We start from the raw sequence: 17,365 nt of genomic DNA on the forward strand, positions 1-17,365 counted from the left end.
GAAATTATAATTATTATTTTAGTATTTAAATTTATTGTATTATTTTATTTTAATAATTATTTATTAATATTTTTAATTTTAACTAAATATATAGCTTTTACTATTTTAACATATTTAATTTGTAACAATAATAGATGAATATATTTAATATATTTAATTTATTCGGTAAGAGAAGCAATTTTAGGATTATCATTAATAGTAAGATTAAATTATATACATGGTCACCAAAAAATTAAATTAATTAGATTAATTAATTAAAATTTTTAAATGAATGAATTATTAATTTTATTATTAATACCTTTTTTAAATTTAAAGTTAACATAATTTTAAATTCTAATATATTATTTTTAATAACTTTTTTTATAATGATAAAATTAAATTGATTAGATTTGAAGTTTATTATTATAAAATAAAGATTGAGATTTTATTCTTTTAATTAATTAGTTTTAAGTTTATGAATTTTTTCTTTAATTTCTTAAAATTTAAATATAGAATATAAATTATGTTTTTTAATTAATTATATAATAATGATATTTATATATTTTTTTGTATTTCTTTAAATTACTTATTTTTTTATTTAATATTTGTAGCTAGATTATTAATTATTTTTTTATTATTAATAAATTTAGGTAATTCTATTAATCGAATTTCAGCAAGATTTTATTTAATATTTTATACTTTATTCTTTTCATTGCCGTTATTATTTATTCTCTTATGTTTGTACGTAAAAAATAATAATTTAAACTTTAAGTTAATAGAATTAACTAGTAATTATATTCCAATATTTATATTTATTTATATATTATTGTCATTCTTAGTTAAAATTCCTATATATATGATACATTCTTGGTTATTAGAAGCTCATATGGAATCACCTTTTTAGGTTCAATAATTTTATCATCAATTATCTTAAAATTAGGAAGTTACGGATTATTACGGTAAATATTTATTTTTAAATATTGTTTAAAAAAAATAAATAATTATGCTGTAATAATTAGAATTTCAGGTATATTAATTTTAAGCATTATATGTTTACGTCAGTTAGGAATAAAATTAAATGTTGCTATTTCTTCTATTATTCATATGGGAATAATATTAATAGGAATAATAACTTTTACTAAATTAGGTATTTATGGTAGATACATAATAATTTCTCATGGATTAAGATCATCTGGATTATTTTATTTAATTGAAATAATTTATAAACAAACAAATAGACGTTTATTAATAATCAGTGAACATATAATTTATTGAATATCTTGAATATCTTTAATGTGATTTATATTAAGTTCTTCAAATAGATCTGCTCCTTTTTCAATAAATTTAATTAGAGAAATTTTTTTATTAATAAGTTTAATTTATAAATATAGAGTCTTATTATTAATATTACTTTGAAATTATTTATTAAGATTTATTTATTCAATTCACTTATTTTCATTTATTAATCATGGTAATTATTATTTTAAATATAACTTATCAGATGGTAAATTAATTAACTATTTTAGTTTAATAATTCGTTGAATTCCTTTAAATATTGTTGTATTTAATTTAATTTTAATTTTAATTTGAATAATTATAAAATTTTAATTTCAAAATTTAGTTTTATTAATAAAATATTAATTTTAAATCATAATTAAATTATATATTAATAGAATTTATTTATTTATTTTACGTTTATTTGTTTTAATTTTAAATTTTTATTATTTATTAATTAATAATATTATTATTGTAGAATGAAATAGTTTTTGATTGAATTCTATAAAATTTAATTTTATAATTTATTTAGATTCAAAAAGAATAATATTTTTATTTTTAGTGTCACTAATTAGATCAATAACTTTATTATATAGAATTAGTTATATAAATTTAGAAAATTTTTTAATTAAACGATTTTTTTTGTAATATTATTCATAATTTCTACATACTTTTTAATTATTAGTTTTATTATATTAACTATTATAATTGGTTGAGATGGATTAGGATTAATCTCTTATTGTTTAATTAGTTTTTATCAAAAAAATAAATCTTTTAATTCCGTAATATTAACAATTATTTAAAATCGTTTAGGTGATTGTTCTTTATTAATATTAATTTCATTAACATTATTAAATAAATATGATAATTTAATAATAATTTTATATATTATATTAACTTTTACTAAAAGAGCACAAATTCCGTTTTGTACATGTTTACCAATAGCTATAATTGCTCCAACACATGTTCCTTCTTTAGTTCATTCTTCAACATTAGTAACGGCAGGTGTATATTTAATATTTCGAAATTTCGAATTATTAGAAATAAATTATACAGATTTTATTTTACTAACTTCTAGATTAACAATATTATATTCAGGTAATTCTGCAAATTTTGAATAAGATATTAAAAAAATTGTTGCATTTTCTACTATAAGTCAATTAAGCTTTATAGTAAGAATTATATCTTTAAACTTAAAGGATTTACCTTTTTTTCATTTAATTATTAATTCAATATTTAAACCTTTAATATTTATATGCGTAGGAAGAAATATTCGTTATTTAATTAATAATTAAAATTTGAAATTTTATACTGAATTATTTTATACTTATCCAATAAAAAGATTAATTTTTATATTTTCGTTATTTAGTTTAATAGGTTTTCCTTTTTAGTTAGATTTTATTCTAAAGTTTTAACAATTGAAAATTATGTTATTTCAAAAATAAACTTATTTAGAAATTTAAACTTAATTATTAGAACAATATTGACTACTATATATTCCTTTCAATTTATAATAAATTTATTAAATAAAAATTTTAATTTTAATTTAATTTACATTAAAGATGATAATTTAATAAATTTTTGCATATTAATTATAATTGTTTTTACAATTTTTAAAAGTAAAATTGTATTTAATTTATTACCTATATTATAAATTGTAATTTTAAACTTTTTCATAAAAATATTAATTTTTAAAATACTTATATCAAGATTTTTTTAAATAGAATTATAAATAAATTAATATTTTATTATAACTATATAAATTTAAATTTAACTTTAAAAATCTTATTTGAAATCATCGCAACATATTTATTTACAAGAAATTATATTTGAAAAAGTAAATTAAAGTTAATTAATTTATATTATTATTAAATAAAATCAATGCTTACTTTAATTCTAAAATTTATAATATTTTGATTATTAATTTTGTAAATTAAATTATATATTTATTAATTATTATATATATATATATATATATATATATATAATATATATATATATATATTAGAAACAATAATATTATTAATTTTAATTATAAAGTTAGAAGCTTTATTTATTTTTATTTCATTAAATATTTAAATTGCTTATAAAAGGTGTATAATGTAGAAAATATTAAAGAAAATTTTTAATTTTTCAAATATTTTATTTATATTTAAAGTAATACTTAATTTAAAATAATTTTTTATATCTTCGATTTCACAAATTAATATTTTCTTTAAACTATTTAAATTTGATTAACATAATCAATTAAAATATTCATTTATACATTTAATTAATAAAATAATAAATAAAGAAAATAAAAAAAAAATTAATAACTCTATATAATTATCATCTATATTATTTTGTATAAAAATAATAGGTATTAATACAATAATTTCGGTATCAGAAATTAATAATATTTAGGATATTATATAAATAGGAAAAGGAAATGGTAAAGTAGCTTCAGAAATTATATTGAATCCACATTCAAAGGATAACTTTGTTTCTAATTATTTTTGAATATTGTAGGACATAAAAACTTAAGAGAAAATAAAATTAATGAAACTAATATTACTAATAAGTATAAATAAATAAAATTTATTGTAAGATGTATTTTACATATATTAATTTTATAATAATTATTTAATTGAAAATTAAATATATTTATTTATACTGTATATAATAAATTAAATCTAATAAAGATAAATTAAAATATAATAATAATCATATTAAATCCACAAAATGTGAATATCAAATTGAAAATTCAAAAATAATATGATGAGATTATGAAACATGATTAAATTTTAATGGTGAGTATGTGTAAAAATAATATAATTACTCCAATTAGAACATGAAATTCATGAAATCCAGTTATTAAAAAATATAATGAACCAAAAACTCTACAATTAATTGTAAAATATGAATAAATATGTTCAAATAATTGAATAATAATAAACAATAATCCTAAAATTAATGTATAAATATAATAATGTAATTGATTTTTTTTTATTATACTTTAATATATAATTATAACACATTGAAAGTGTAAATCCTGAATGGATTAAAATAATTGACATCAATAATGCATTTTCTAAATAATTAAATATAATAATACCCTTAGGAGACCATATATTTATAATTTCAATTGAGGAAGAAATATATATTCGAAAATAACTTCAGAAAAAAAAGAAATGAAAAAAAAATAATTCTGATAAAATAAATAAAATTATACCAAATTTTAAAAAATTTATTACATAATTTGTATGATGACTTTGATAAGTTCTTTCACGAATAATACAGCGTATTCATAAAATAAAAACTAAAATTATATTAAGAATTATTATTAATAACGGATAATTAAATTTGAAATATAATAGGTTAATTAAATCAATTATTGAACTCAATAAATTTAATGATATTAATAAAGGTCAAGGTCTTAATGTAACTAAATGATAAGGAAAATTATTTTTTATCATAAAATTTTAATATTCAGAATAATTAAAATTATTAATATTGAAAATACATAAGCTTGAATAAATGACATAAAAATTTCTAAAATTATTAATGTATTTTGAATTCAAAAACAAATAAAGATTAAATTTAAAAAATTTAAAATAAAATTGCCTAATAACGTTAAAATTAAATGACCGGAAATTAAATTAGCACATAATCGAACTGATAAAGTTAAAGGACGAATAATATTTCTAATTAATTGAATAATTACTATAAAATTTATTAAATATAAAGATGAATTTGAAGGTACTAAATGAATAAAGAATAATTTATAAGAATTAATTATTGCATATAAAATTAAAGCTATTCATTGTGTTAATGATAATATTAAATTAAATAATAAATGTCATTTTGGAGTAGGTACATAAGGAATTAATCCTAAAAAAATTAGTAATAAGAATATATATTAATAAATTTACAAACATAATAATATTTGAATTATATTTATAAATTATAATGAATTCTTTACATAATAATTTAATAAATTGAATAAATAAAATATTAATTCAATTCAAAATAATATACTAGTTATTGAATAAATTTATATAAAATATAGTAGGAAAATAAATAAATATTCAATTAGAAATAAAATTTCTGTAATTATTTATTCTAATTATTGAATCAAATAATTCAAATAAATTTATAAAATTAATACTCATTTATTAAAATATATTTTTTTCAATTATAATTTAAATTAATTAATATATAATTTAAATTAGTTATTAAGTATAATAAGTTAAAAATTATAAAAAATATGGTTCACATGAAAAAATTGGTCTTATTTGTGTAATTCATTGAAAGTAATTTTTACTATTATTGATTTAAAGATCAATTCTTTTAAATGTAAGATATTTAATGATTTAAATATTTAAAAAAATATAAAGGGATATTAATTTTAAATTGACAATTTAAGGTTATATACTTTAACTAATTTTTAAATTAAACTTTATTTTTAATTCATTTTATAAAATTAGTTAGAGATGTTCTTTTAACAGTAATTGGCATAACTATGATTCAAACCACATATTTCAGAACATTGTCCAAAAATATAATCTAGCTCGTAAACGAAATAAATTAAATTGTGTAATTCGTCCTGGAATTGCATCAATTTTAACACCTAAAGATGGTACAGTTCAAGAATGAATTACATCAGTTGATAAAACTAATAGACGTAAATGTAACTTTATAGGATAAACTATTCGATTATCTGTATCGGATAATAGAAATTGATTTATTGACTCATGTATTAATATATATGAATCAAGTTTAATATTATTAAAATCAGAATATTAATAAGATCAATATCATTGACGACCAATTGATTTAATTGAAAAAAAGGATTTAATAATTCATCAATATAATATAAAATCTTTAAAGATGGAAAACAAATAAATAATAAAATAATTATTGGAATAATTGTTCAAATTACTTCAATTAAATGATTTTTTAATATATATAAATTAATAAATTTATTTCTTAAAATATCAGCAATTAAATATGGAGTAAGAATAATAATTATTAATATAAATATTATAATAAAATTATGAAAATATGTTAAATTATCATAGTAAAATGAATTTTAATTTAAAAAAAATATATATTTCATGTTGCTATTTTTAATAATAAAATTAAATTTTATATAATAGAATTTTAAATTCATTGCACTTTTCTGACACACAAAATTTTTCAATTATTAAAATTCAACACTCATTAAATAAATAATTTAATGGAGGGTAATTTATTAATCATTCTAATGAAAATGGAAAAAGTTTAAGTAATAATAAACGTTTATAAATTAAACTTTATGAAATTAAAAATAATAAAACGTTGTTCTATTTAATGGAATAATAGAACCAATTGAAGATAACAGATTTAAACAATAATAAGAATCAAGATAATCAGAATAACGTCAAGGTATTCCTATTAAACCAAAAAAATGTCGAAGAAAAAATGTTAAATTTACTCCAATAAATATTATTAAAAATTGATATACTAATCATTTTTTATTTAATATTAAGCCCGTAATTAAAGGGTATCAGTGAATAAATCTTGAAATAATAGAAAAAACAGCTCCTAAATATAATGAAAATGAGCAACAACATAATATGTATCATGTAAAATAATACCAATAGATGAATTAGATAATAATTCCCGTTAATCCTCCAAATGCAAATAGTAAAGTGAAGCCTACAGATCATATAATAGAATAATTTATTTTAAATTTTGAACCATAATCAGTTGCTAATCATCTAAAAACTTTAATTCCAGTAAGATCAGCAATATCTATAGTTGCTGAAGTAACATAAGAACGAGTATCTACGTCTAATCCAATAGTAAATATATGATGAGCTTAAACAATAAAACCCAAAATCCAATCCCTAATATTGCATAAATTATTCCTAAATCACCAAATACTTCTATTTTACCACTTTCATTTATAATAATTTGAGAAATTAATTCACAACCAGGTAGAATTAAGATATAAACTTCTGGATGACCAAAAAATCAAAATAAATGTTGATATAATACAGGATCTCCTCCTCTTATAGAATCAAAGAAAGATGTAGTAAAATTACGATCAAATAATAATATTGTAATACCTCCTGCTACTACAGGTAAAGATAATGATAATAGAATTATTGTAATAAAATGAAATCAAGGAAATAAAAGTATTGTATCTAAATCTAATCTACAATTTTTTGTTAATATAATTGTAGTTATTAAATTTGTAGCTCCCAAAAGTGATCAAATACCAGATATATATAAATAACAAATTGTAAAATCTACAGAAGGAGATGAATGAAAAATATAATTAGATAAAGGTGGACATACAGTTCAACCAGTTCCAGATATAAAATTAAAAATTCTTCTAGTTAATAATAATAATAATAAAGGAGGTAATAATCAAAATCTAATATTATTTATTCGAGGAAATGATATGTCAGGTGATCTTAATATTAAAGGAATTAATCAATTACCAAATCCTCCAATTAAAAAAGGTATAATTATAAAAAAATTTATTAAAAATGCATGACTGGTAATTAAAGAATTATACAATGGATCATTATTTAAAAATATTCCAGGAATTCTTAATTCTACACGAATTAAAAATATTAAGAATGAACCAATTATTCCTGATCATATATTTAATATAAAATAAAGAATGTCAATATCTTTATGATTTGTTTATATTAACCACTTAATTAAAATTTTAATTAAAATTTATTTTTAATTTTGAAAATTAATTGTTTTTAATTTAACTTATAATTTTTATAGAATTAAAAAATTTTTTAATTTTGATTAATAGATTTACAATTTATTTCCTTTATCAGACATAATACTTTTTATAATTATTAATTTTTAATTATAGATTAAAAAACATTAAATTGCAAATTTTAAGATATGTAAATAAAATACATTAAGTATTTAATTTTTATAGTATATTAAATATAAAATCTATTAAAATATTCAATATTGAAAAAAATAATATTAAAAAATTATACTTAAAATTAAAATTAATACAAAATTAAAAGAAAAATTTATATTTATAAATAAAAATATAATAATTTCTATAGAACAATATAGATAAATATTTCTGATTAATAAAATTAGTAGTCTAATAAGTATATTATATTCAATAATATATATAAAATTTTTAATTAATAAGCATTTAATAGTAAAAGAAAAAAATTGGTAATATTGAATAAATTAATAAAATTAATAGAAATAAAATAATTAAATTATTTTTATTATTTAACGTAAAATTATTTAAATTATTATTTATAAATTTATATTTATATAATACAAATAAGAATATATAAATAATTAATATATTAAAGAATATTAATAAATAAAAATATTTTACGTTAATATAATAAACAATAATTAATATATAATTTCATATTAAAGTTGAACATCTAATTCTTTTTTTTTTAATATTAATTAATTTTAATATATAAATAGATAAAGATGTAATTCTAAAAATTCCAAATAAAATTATTTTATAATCTGATTTCAAAATTAAAGAATAAAAATTGAAAGTAATAAATTTTATTATATTTGAAGATAAAAAAATACAATTTCAATTTGTTAACTCATAAGATTTAATTATTAAAAAATGAAAAGGAAGTAATCCTAATTTTATTATAAATCAAATAAATAAAAAATAATTTAATACATTTTTCTAATAAATTATTTCATCCAAATTTATAAAATTTAATATAAAAATTACCAAAAAATTCTAGAAATAATTGATATATGAAAAATCAATAAACTCGATAACTTATTATTAGTATTTAAATTAATTATTCTAATTCTATTAAATGTTACAATCTCAAAAATAAATCACTTTAAAATAATATTTGATAGTATTTAAAAAAATAAATATAAAATATATATTAAATATATAAAATTTATAGACTTATATTTTAAAATTAATTTATATAATTTATTTAAAATTAAATTATACTATAATTTTTAAAATTACTTTAAAATTTTTGTAACTAATAATAGCAAATAAATTTTCATAAATACCTTATCAAAATATTCCTTTTGTCAGGAATATTAAAATTATATATATATATATTTCAATGTTTAAGCATATAAAATTCTAAATTTTAAGGAATTATTTAAATATATATATATATATATATATATATATATATATATATATATATATATATAATAAATTACTATAAATAACTAATGAACCTATAAAATGATAAAATAAATTATAACTTTCAATATTTATAAATTTGCAATTTTAAGTAAATTATTATAAGATATTTAATAAACCTATAAATATTAAAAGCAATATTCATTTAATATTTATAAGTTATATATCCTTGAATAAATTAAATTAATAAACCTATGAAATATTAATTAAAATAATTTTTAATATTTAACGGGTTTGTATTCTGAAGTATATTAAATAATTAATGAGCCTATAAATATTAATAATATCCTTAAATAAATTAAACTAATAAACCTATAAAATATTAAAATAAATAATTTTTAATATTTATAGGCTTTGTATCCATAAATAAATTACATAATTAATAAGCCTATAAATATTAATAAACTATATTTATTTAATATATAAATATGTTTTATATCCTTAACTGAATTAAATTAATAAACCCATAAAATATTAAAATAAATAATTTTTAATATTTCATAAGTTTTGAATCCTTACATATATTAAATAATTAATGAACCTATAAATATTAATGAACTATATTCATTTAATATTTATAAGTTTTTTATCCTTATTAAATTAATAAACCTGTAAAATATTAAAACAAATTATAATACTTATAAATTATGTATTTTTAAATAAATTAAATAATTAATAAACGTACTAATATAAAACAATTTTTAATATTTATAGCTTGTGTATACTTAAATAAACTAAATTATTAATAAACTTCATTAAATAACTAATTATTTGATATTCATAGTTCTTAAATAAATTATTACGAAATAATTAATAAACCTATTGATATTAAATAAATCACATTTTGAAATACAATTATTTAATAAACTAATATTATAGTTGAATTATAATTATATTCTACTCAACTAAAATGATATAAAATTAATTATTTTTACTACTAAATTAGTATAAAATTAGTTATTTATAATAAATTAATTTATACTACTCGACTAAAATAGTATAAAATTAGTTATTTATAATAAAGTACTTTATACTACTCGACTATAATAGTATAAAATTAATTATTTATAATAAATTAATTTATACTACTCGACTAAAATAATATAAATTTAATTATATATAATAAATTAATTTATACTACTCGACTAAAATAGTATAAAATTAATTATGCATACCACTAGAATAGTATAAAATTAATTATTAAATATATATTTCATGTAAAATATTATTTTATAATATATCGACAGATTATGTATCTATATGCATATTAATTAGCTAACTTATATTTTAAATTTATTAAAATTTGTCAACAGTGAAAAATTTCAATAGAACAAATTTTCATATTATATATGCAATAAAATTTCTCCACCACAAAACTAGCCGAAAATATCAATAGAGCAAACTTTACACAATGAAATTTGTGAACAATAGAAAATTTCAATAGAACAAATTTTCATATTACATATGCAATAAAATAAACCCACCACAGTACTAGTCGATAATATCAATACAGCAAATTTTACCCAACAAAATTTGTCAACAGTAGAAAATTTCAGTACAACAAATTTTCTTATTATATATGCAATAAAATTAACCCACCACAATACTAGCCGAAAATATCAATAGAGCAAATTTTTCACAATAAAATTTGTCAGCAGTAGAAAATTTCAATACAACAAATTTTCATATTATATATGGAATAAAATAAACTCACCACAATATTATTCGAAAATATCAATAGAACACATTATACGCAATAAAATTTGTCTGCAGTAGAAAATTTCAATACAACAAATTTTCAGATTATATATGCAATAAAAATAGCTCACCACAATACTGGTCGAACCAGGTAGTCCGCGTCTGAACCCGCTGAACAGTATTGGCATTAGACACGCAATTTCATGGTATGAATATTAATTAACAGACTCAAACCGTTGTTGAACGCTCCGTATTGCTATATAGTCAAACTTTTTACCGAAGGCCATACTTTCGGAGACTCTAACCCGCTGCATCGAGATTATGTCTCCGTGTTTGGTGGAGCATATTAGTAAATACTTTAGACACGGGCACATTAATTTCATGTATGAAATCTAAGGTTGAGTTTTAAACATATCGAGAAATTTACCACCATCCCTGAGTGCCGAACGGCCATGTCAATATATTTATGTATTCTGCGATTCCGAAAGTCAAACCCGGTATTCTGGGAGCACATCCGCTGGACAACATTGGAAATAGATTGCTTATTTCACGGTACGAATTTGAAGGTAGAGCGCAAGACGGTTATAGAGCTTCATCTTTTAGTTTAGAGTAAAACTTACTATCGAAGGCCATACATTCCGAGATGCCCAACCCGCAGAAGCAAGTGTCTTGCTCAGTGTTCAAGGGAGAAAATTAGTAACATTTATTCCGGGAATACATGGTTTGCCTCTTCGAATATTGGAATACGACAAGCTATGGACTGAGCCGTTCGACTCTCAAAGAAGATGGTAACGTCCTCGAAAGGTTTGACGCTCAACTATAATATCCATACAATGAATTAGTGTGCCTGTTGCCAATACTGATAAACGGATTTTCTTCTCGAATACCTTGTTTGACTCTTGTAATCACGGAATTGGTGAGGCTGCTGATTTAGACGTTCGACTCTCAAAGACGGTGGCAACGTTCTCGAACGTTTTGACCCCGATCTTCTGATTCATAAATGAAATTAAGAAACCCGTCACTCAAAAGTATAATCAATTGCATTTCTGAACACGACGACGTACCCTCGACACAGCGCGTTATCTTCTCGGCATTTAAGGCCTTTGTTTAAAGGTTTGACTCTATTAGTATACGTTACGTTCTTCGACGGTTTGACACTCAACTTCATTATTCAGTCCGTGAATTGAGGTGTCTATTGCCATAACTGTTCAACGTATTTACTCCCACAATACATGGTTTGACTCTCGGAATAACAGGATAGGTGAATCTATTGGATTTGCTGTGGACTCTCAGAAATGGTGCCAACGATGTGTTCCTGCCTGACCATCGACCTTCTAATTCATAGATGAAATGAAGGTGCCCGCCCCTTAAATGTATAATACTGTTCCTCGTTGAACACGAAGTTATACTCTCGATGAAGCGAGCGAGTTTTGCGGAAGTTACCGCCGTTGGTAAAACGTTTGAATATATCAAAATTGGAAACGTTCACAAACGGCTTCACGGTCTAATTTATACAAACCGCGAGTTAAGGCGTCCATTACCAATACCGTGTAGAGGATAGACTCCCGGAATTCCTGGTTTGTCTCTCGGAATAACAGGATAGGTGAAGGTTTTACTCAGTGGTTCATCTCTCAAAGAAGGTGGTGACGTTATCGAAGAGTTTGATCCTCGATCTTATAAATAATACATGAAATTATGGTGCCCATCATTAAAATGTTTACTAATGTGATTCTCTGAACACAAATTTATACTCTGAATACGGAGGTTTACATTCTCGGAAGGTATGGCTTTCGGTTAAAAGTTTAACTATATACAAGTAGGTAACGATCAAAAGCGGTATGTCGGACACCTTTAATTTTGACTTCGAGAATTAAGGAGTCTATTGCCAATACGGTACGGGCCACTTACTCCCAGAGTGCCTATTTTGTCTCTCGGGATCCTAGAATACGTGAAGCTCTGAACTTAGCCCTTTGAATCCGAAAGAATGAGGTAACATTCTAGAGTAATTTGACTCTAGATTTTGCTATTCAGACCCGAAGAAAGGTCTCCGTCAGCTATAACGACTACTATTTTGTTTCCGTGAGCACTAAGCAAGACACTCGCTAGTTCGGTGTTCGTTCTACGTCGATAAGTTATTCGATAAATGGTTTGACCTTATCCCAGTTGGTTACGTACTCGAACGTTATGACGCTCAATTTTAATATGCATACAATGAATTACTGTGCCTATTGCCAACACTGTTCAACGAATTTTCTACTGGAATACCTTGTTTGACTCTCGTAATCACGGGATAGGTGAAGCTACTGATTTAGTCCTTAGAATCTCAAAGGGGGTGGTAATGTTCGCGAACGTTTTTACCCACGATCTTCTAATTCGTAAAGGAATTTAAGGTGCCTGTCACTAAAATATAGACTAATTTCATTCTCTGCAGACGGAGGTATACCCTCGATGAAGCGTGTGAATTTCCCGGAAGGTAGGGCCATCGGTAAAACGTTTAACTTTTTAGCAATTGGTAACGTTCTCAAACGGTTTGTCGTTCTATTTTAATATTCAAATTGTGAATTTAGATGTTCATTGCCAATACTGCTCAGCGCATATATTAACGGAATACCTGGCTTGACTTTCGAAATTTCAGGGTAGGCCAAGCGATTCACTTTGCCATTCGTCTCTTACAGAGTCTGGCAACGTTCTCTGATGGTTTGACCATCGATCTTCTAATTCATACATGAAGTTATGATGCCGGACACTGAAATGTAGTCTAGGTTCTTACTCTGTTCACAATGTTATACTATCGATACGGTGGGCTAGCTTCTCAGAAGGTAGAGATATCGGTACAGTGTTTGATTCTATACCAATAGGTAACGTTCTGTAACGGTTTGACGGTCTGCAATACTATTCAAACGTTTTATTAAGGTGTCTATTGCCAATACTGTACTGCAGATTTACTCGACCCATACCTGGTATGACTCTCGGAGCACAGGATATGTGAAGTAATTCACTTAGCTGTGCGACGCACAGAGATGGTGGATACTTTTCCGAAGGATTTCGCTCTCAATGATGATACCTATATACAAAAATGTGGTGTCCGTCCACTAAAATGTCTACTAATTTGTTTCCGTGAGCATCAAGCGAGACATTCGCTACTGCGCGATAGGTTCTCGGAAGGTAAGGTATGCGGTAAAAGAATGACTTAGTACGAATTGGTAATGTTCGCCGATGGCTTGACACCTTATTTTAATATGCATAAAGTGAATTATGGTATCTATTGCCAATACTGTTCAGCGGATTTACTCCTGAAATACCTGGCTTAGCACTTGTAATCACCGGATGCGTGAAGCTATTGACTTCGCAGTTGAATTCACAGACAAGGTTTTAGCGTTCCGGAACGGTTTGTCTGTCGACTTACCTATTCATACATGAATATAGGGCTTCCGTCTGCTAAAATGTCTACTAATTTGTAACAGTGAACACTATGCAACACAATCGGTGCAGCGGGACAGATTCTCCGAAGGTAATGTAATTGTTAAAACGGCTGAATTTATACCATTTGCTAATGTTCTCCAACTGTTAAAATCTGTACTATAATTATCATGCCGCGAGATACGTTGTCTATTGCCGACACCGTTCATCGGATAAATGTCCGGAATGCCTGGCTTGTCTACCGAAATAACAGGATAGATGAAGCTTTTGACTGAGCCGATCGACTCTCAAAGAATGTGGAAACGATCTCGAACGGTTTGACATTCCATCTTCTAGTTCATACATGAAGTTAAGGTGTCCGTCTGCTAAAACGTCTATTAATTTGTTTCCCAGATCCCAATTCTATACCCCCCGACACAGCGGGTTATTTTCGCGGAAGGTAAGATCTTCACTAAAACGATTGACTGTATGCCAATTTGTAATGCTCTCAAACGGTTTGACGAATTACTTCAATATTCAAACCGTTAACTAAGGTGTCTAATGCCAATACTATTCAGCTGGTACCTCTCGGTATGCCTGGCTTGAGTTTTGGAATCACAGGATAAGTGAAGCTATTGACTTAGATGTGCGTCTATCAAAGAGTGTCGCATTGTTCTGAAACGATTTGACCCTCTATCTCCGAATTCATACAGGAACCAATAATAACAATCGCTAAAATGATTACTAATGTCGTTCTCTGATCACGAAGTTATGCTCTCGATACAGCAGGTTAGCTTCACGGATGGTTAGGTATGCGGCGAGAAACGAAATTTATTAAAATTGGTACTATCCTCCGACGGATCGACTCTCTCGTTTAATATTCACACCGAGAATTTAGGTGTCTATTCCCAACAGGGTTCAGCGGATTTACTCCACGAATACCTCGTTTGGCTGTCGGAAACACAGGATAGGTGGAGCTATTGACTTATCCGTTAGACTGTCAAAGAGGGAGGTAATGTTCTCGAGCGGATTGACAAGCGGTCTTCTATTTCCTACGTGGAAATGAGGTGCCTGTCTGCTAAAATATGTACAAATTTCCTTCTTTGAGCACGAAGTCATACCCACGATACAGCGGATTTTGTTCTCGAAAGATAAGGTACCCGGCAAGCAGTATGAGGTTATATCAATTGGTAACGTTCTCAAACGGCTTGGCGCTCCACTTTGACATACAAGCTGTGAATTAAGATGTCCATTGCCAATACTGTTCTGTGAATGTCCTCCTGCGATACCGGGTATTGCTCTCGGAATTGCTGGCTAGGTGAAGCCATTGTCACACAATGCAATTCTCTAATAAGTTGGTATCGTTTTGGAACGGTTTGCATCGCGAACCTCTCATCCATACCTGACAGTAATGGTCCTGTCACTAATGTAAATACTAATTTGTTTCACTGAACACTAAACAACACACTCGCTGCAGCGGGTTAGGTTCTCGGCAGGAATGGTAATTGATAAAATGGTAGACTTTAAGCCAACTGGAAACGTTCACAAACGATTTCACGCTCTACTTTCATATTCAAACAAGGAATTAAGGTGTCCATTGCCAACAGCGTTCAGCGCAATTACTTCAGGAATTCCTGGCATGCCACTTATAATCACAGGGCAGGTGAAGCTGTGGGCTCCGCCTTTCGACGTTAAAAGAAGGTGATAATGTTCTAGAAGGGTTTGACTCTCAATCTTCTAATTTATAAGTGAATTTAAGGTGACCGTCACTGAAAGTTATACTCATTTGTTTCTCAGAACAGTATACTATACCCATCATACTGCGCCTTATGTTCTCGGGAGGTAAGATACGCGAAGGAGAGTATGAACATACACCAATTCGTAACGGTCTCACGCGGTTTCATTCACTGCTTTGATTTCCGTACCGTGAATTGAGGTGTCTATTGCCAATACTGTTCAGGGTGTTTACTCCCGGAATGTCTGGTGTGGCTCCCGGAATCACAGGATTCGGGAAGCTATTGACTTAGTCGTTCTATTAACTAAGAATGTGGTAACGTTATCGAACGGATTGACCCTAGATATTCTAATTCATACATAAATTTAAGCTGGCATCACTAAAATGTACTCTAATGTGTTTCTCTAAACACGAAGTTATGCTCTCGATACGGCGGGATAGCTTCTCGCACAGTAGGGCTTTCTGGACGACATTTGAATTTATACCAATAGATAACATTCTGCAACGGTTTGACGTTCCGCTTTAATATTCAAACCGTGAATTAAGGTATCTATTCCCAATAATCTTCAGCGGACTTACTCCCGGTTTTCCCTCCCCGAATCGCGGGATATGTGAAGCTGTTGTCTTAGTCGTTCTTCTCTCACAGAAGATGTGAACGTACTCGAACTGTTTGACACTCGATCTTATAATTCATACCTGAAGTTAAGCTGCCCGTCACGGAAACAAATACTAATTTCTTCCTCTGAACAGGAAGTTGTATACTCTTTGACGCAGATAATGTTCTCTGAAGGTACGGCCTTCTGTAAAATGCATATCTTTCTACCAATTGGTAACGTTCTCAAACGGATAGTCGCTCTACTGTAATAGTCAAACCGTGTGTTGTGATGCCTATTGCCATTAATGTTCAGCGGATTGACTGCCGGATTACCTGCTTTGTCTCTCTGAAGCGCATGCTGGGCGAAGGTCCTGTTTCATCTATGCGACGCTCAAAATGGTGGTAGCATTCTCGAACGGTTTGACCGTCGACCTTGAAATTGATATACGAGGATAAGGTGCCAATCACTGACATGAATACTAATTTCTTTCTGGGAACTGCAAGTTATACTCTCGAT

General features: G+C 24.6%; 1 pseudogene; it reads right to left on the bottom strand.

Annotated features, from left to right (window-relative positions):
• Positions 1–6,709: 6,709 nt before the first annotated feature.
• LOC143219851 (cytochrome c oxidase subunit 1 pseudogene) lies at positions 6,710–15,846 on the bottom strand (annotated as a pseudogene).
• Positions 15,847–17,365: the final 1,519 nt, after the last annotated feature.

Source organism: Lasioglossum baleicum, unplaced genomic scaffold (genome assembly GCF_051020765.1).
Source record: "Lasioglossum baleicum unplaced genomic scaffold, iyLasBale1 scaffold0079, whole genome shotgun sequence".
Classification (NCBI taxonomy): domain Eukaryota; kingdom Metazoa; phylum Arthropoda; class Insecta; order Hymenoptera; family Halictidae; genus Lasioglossum; species Lasioglossum baleicum.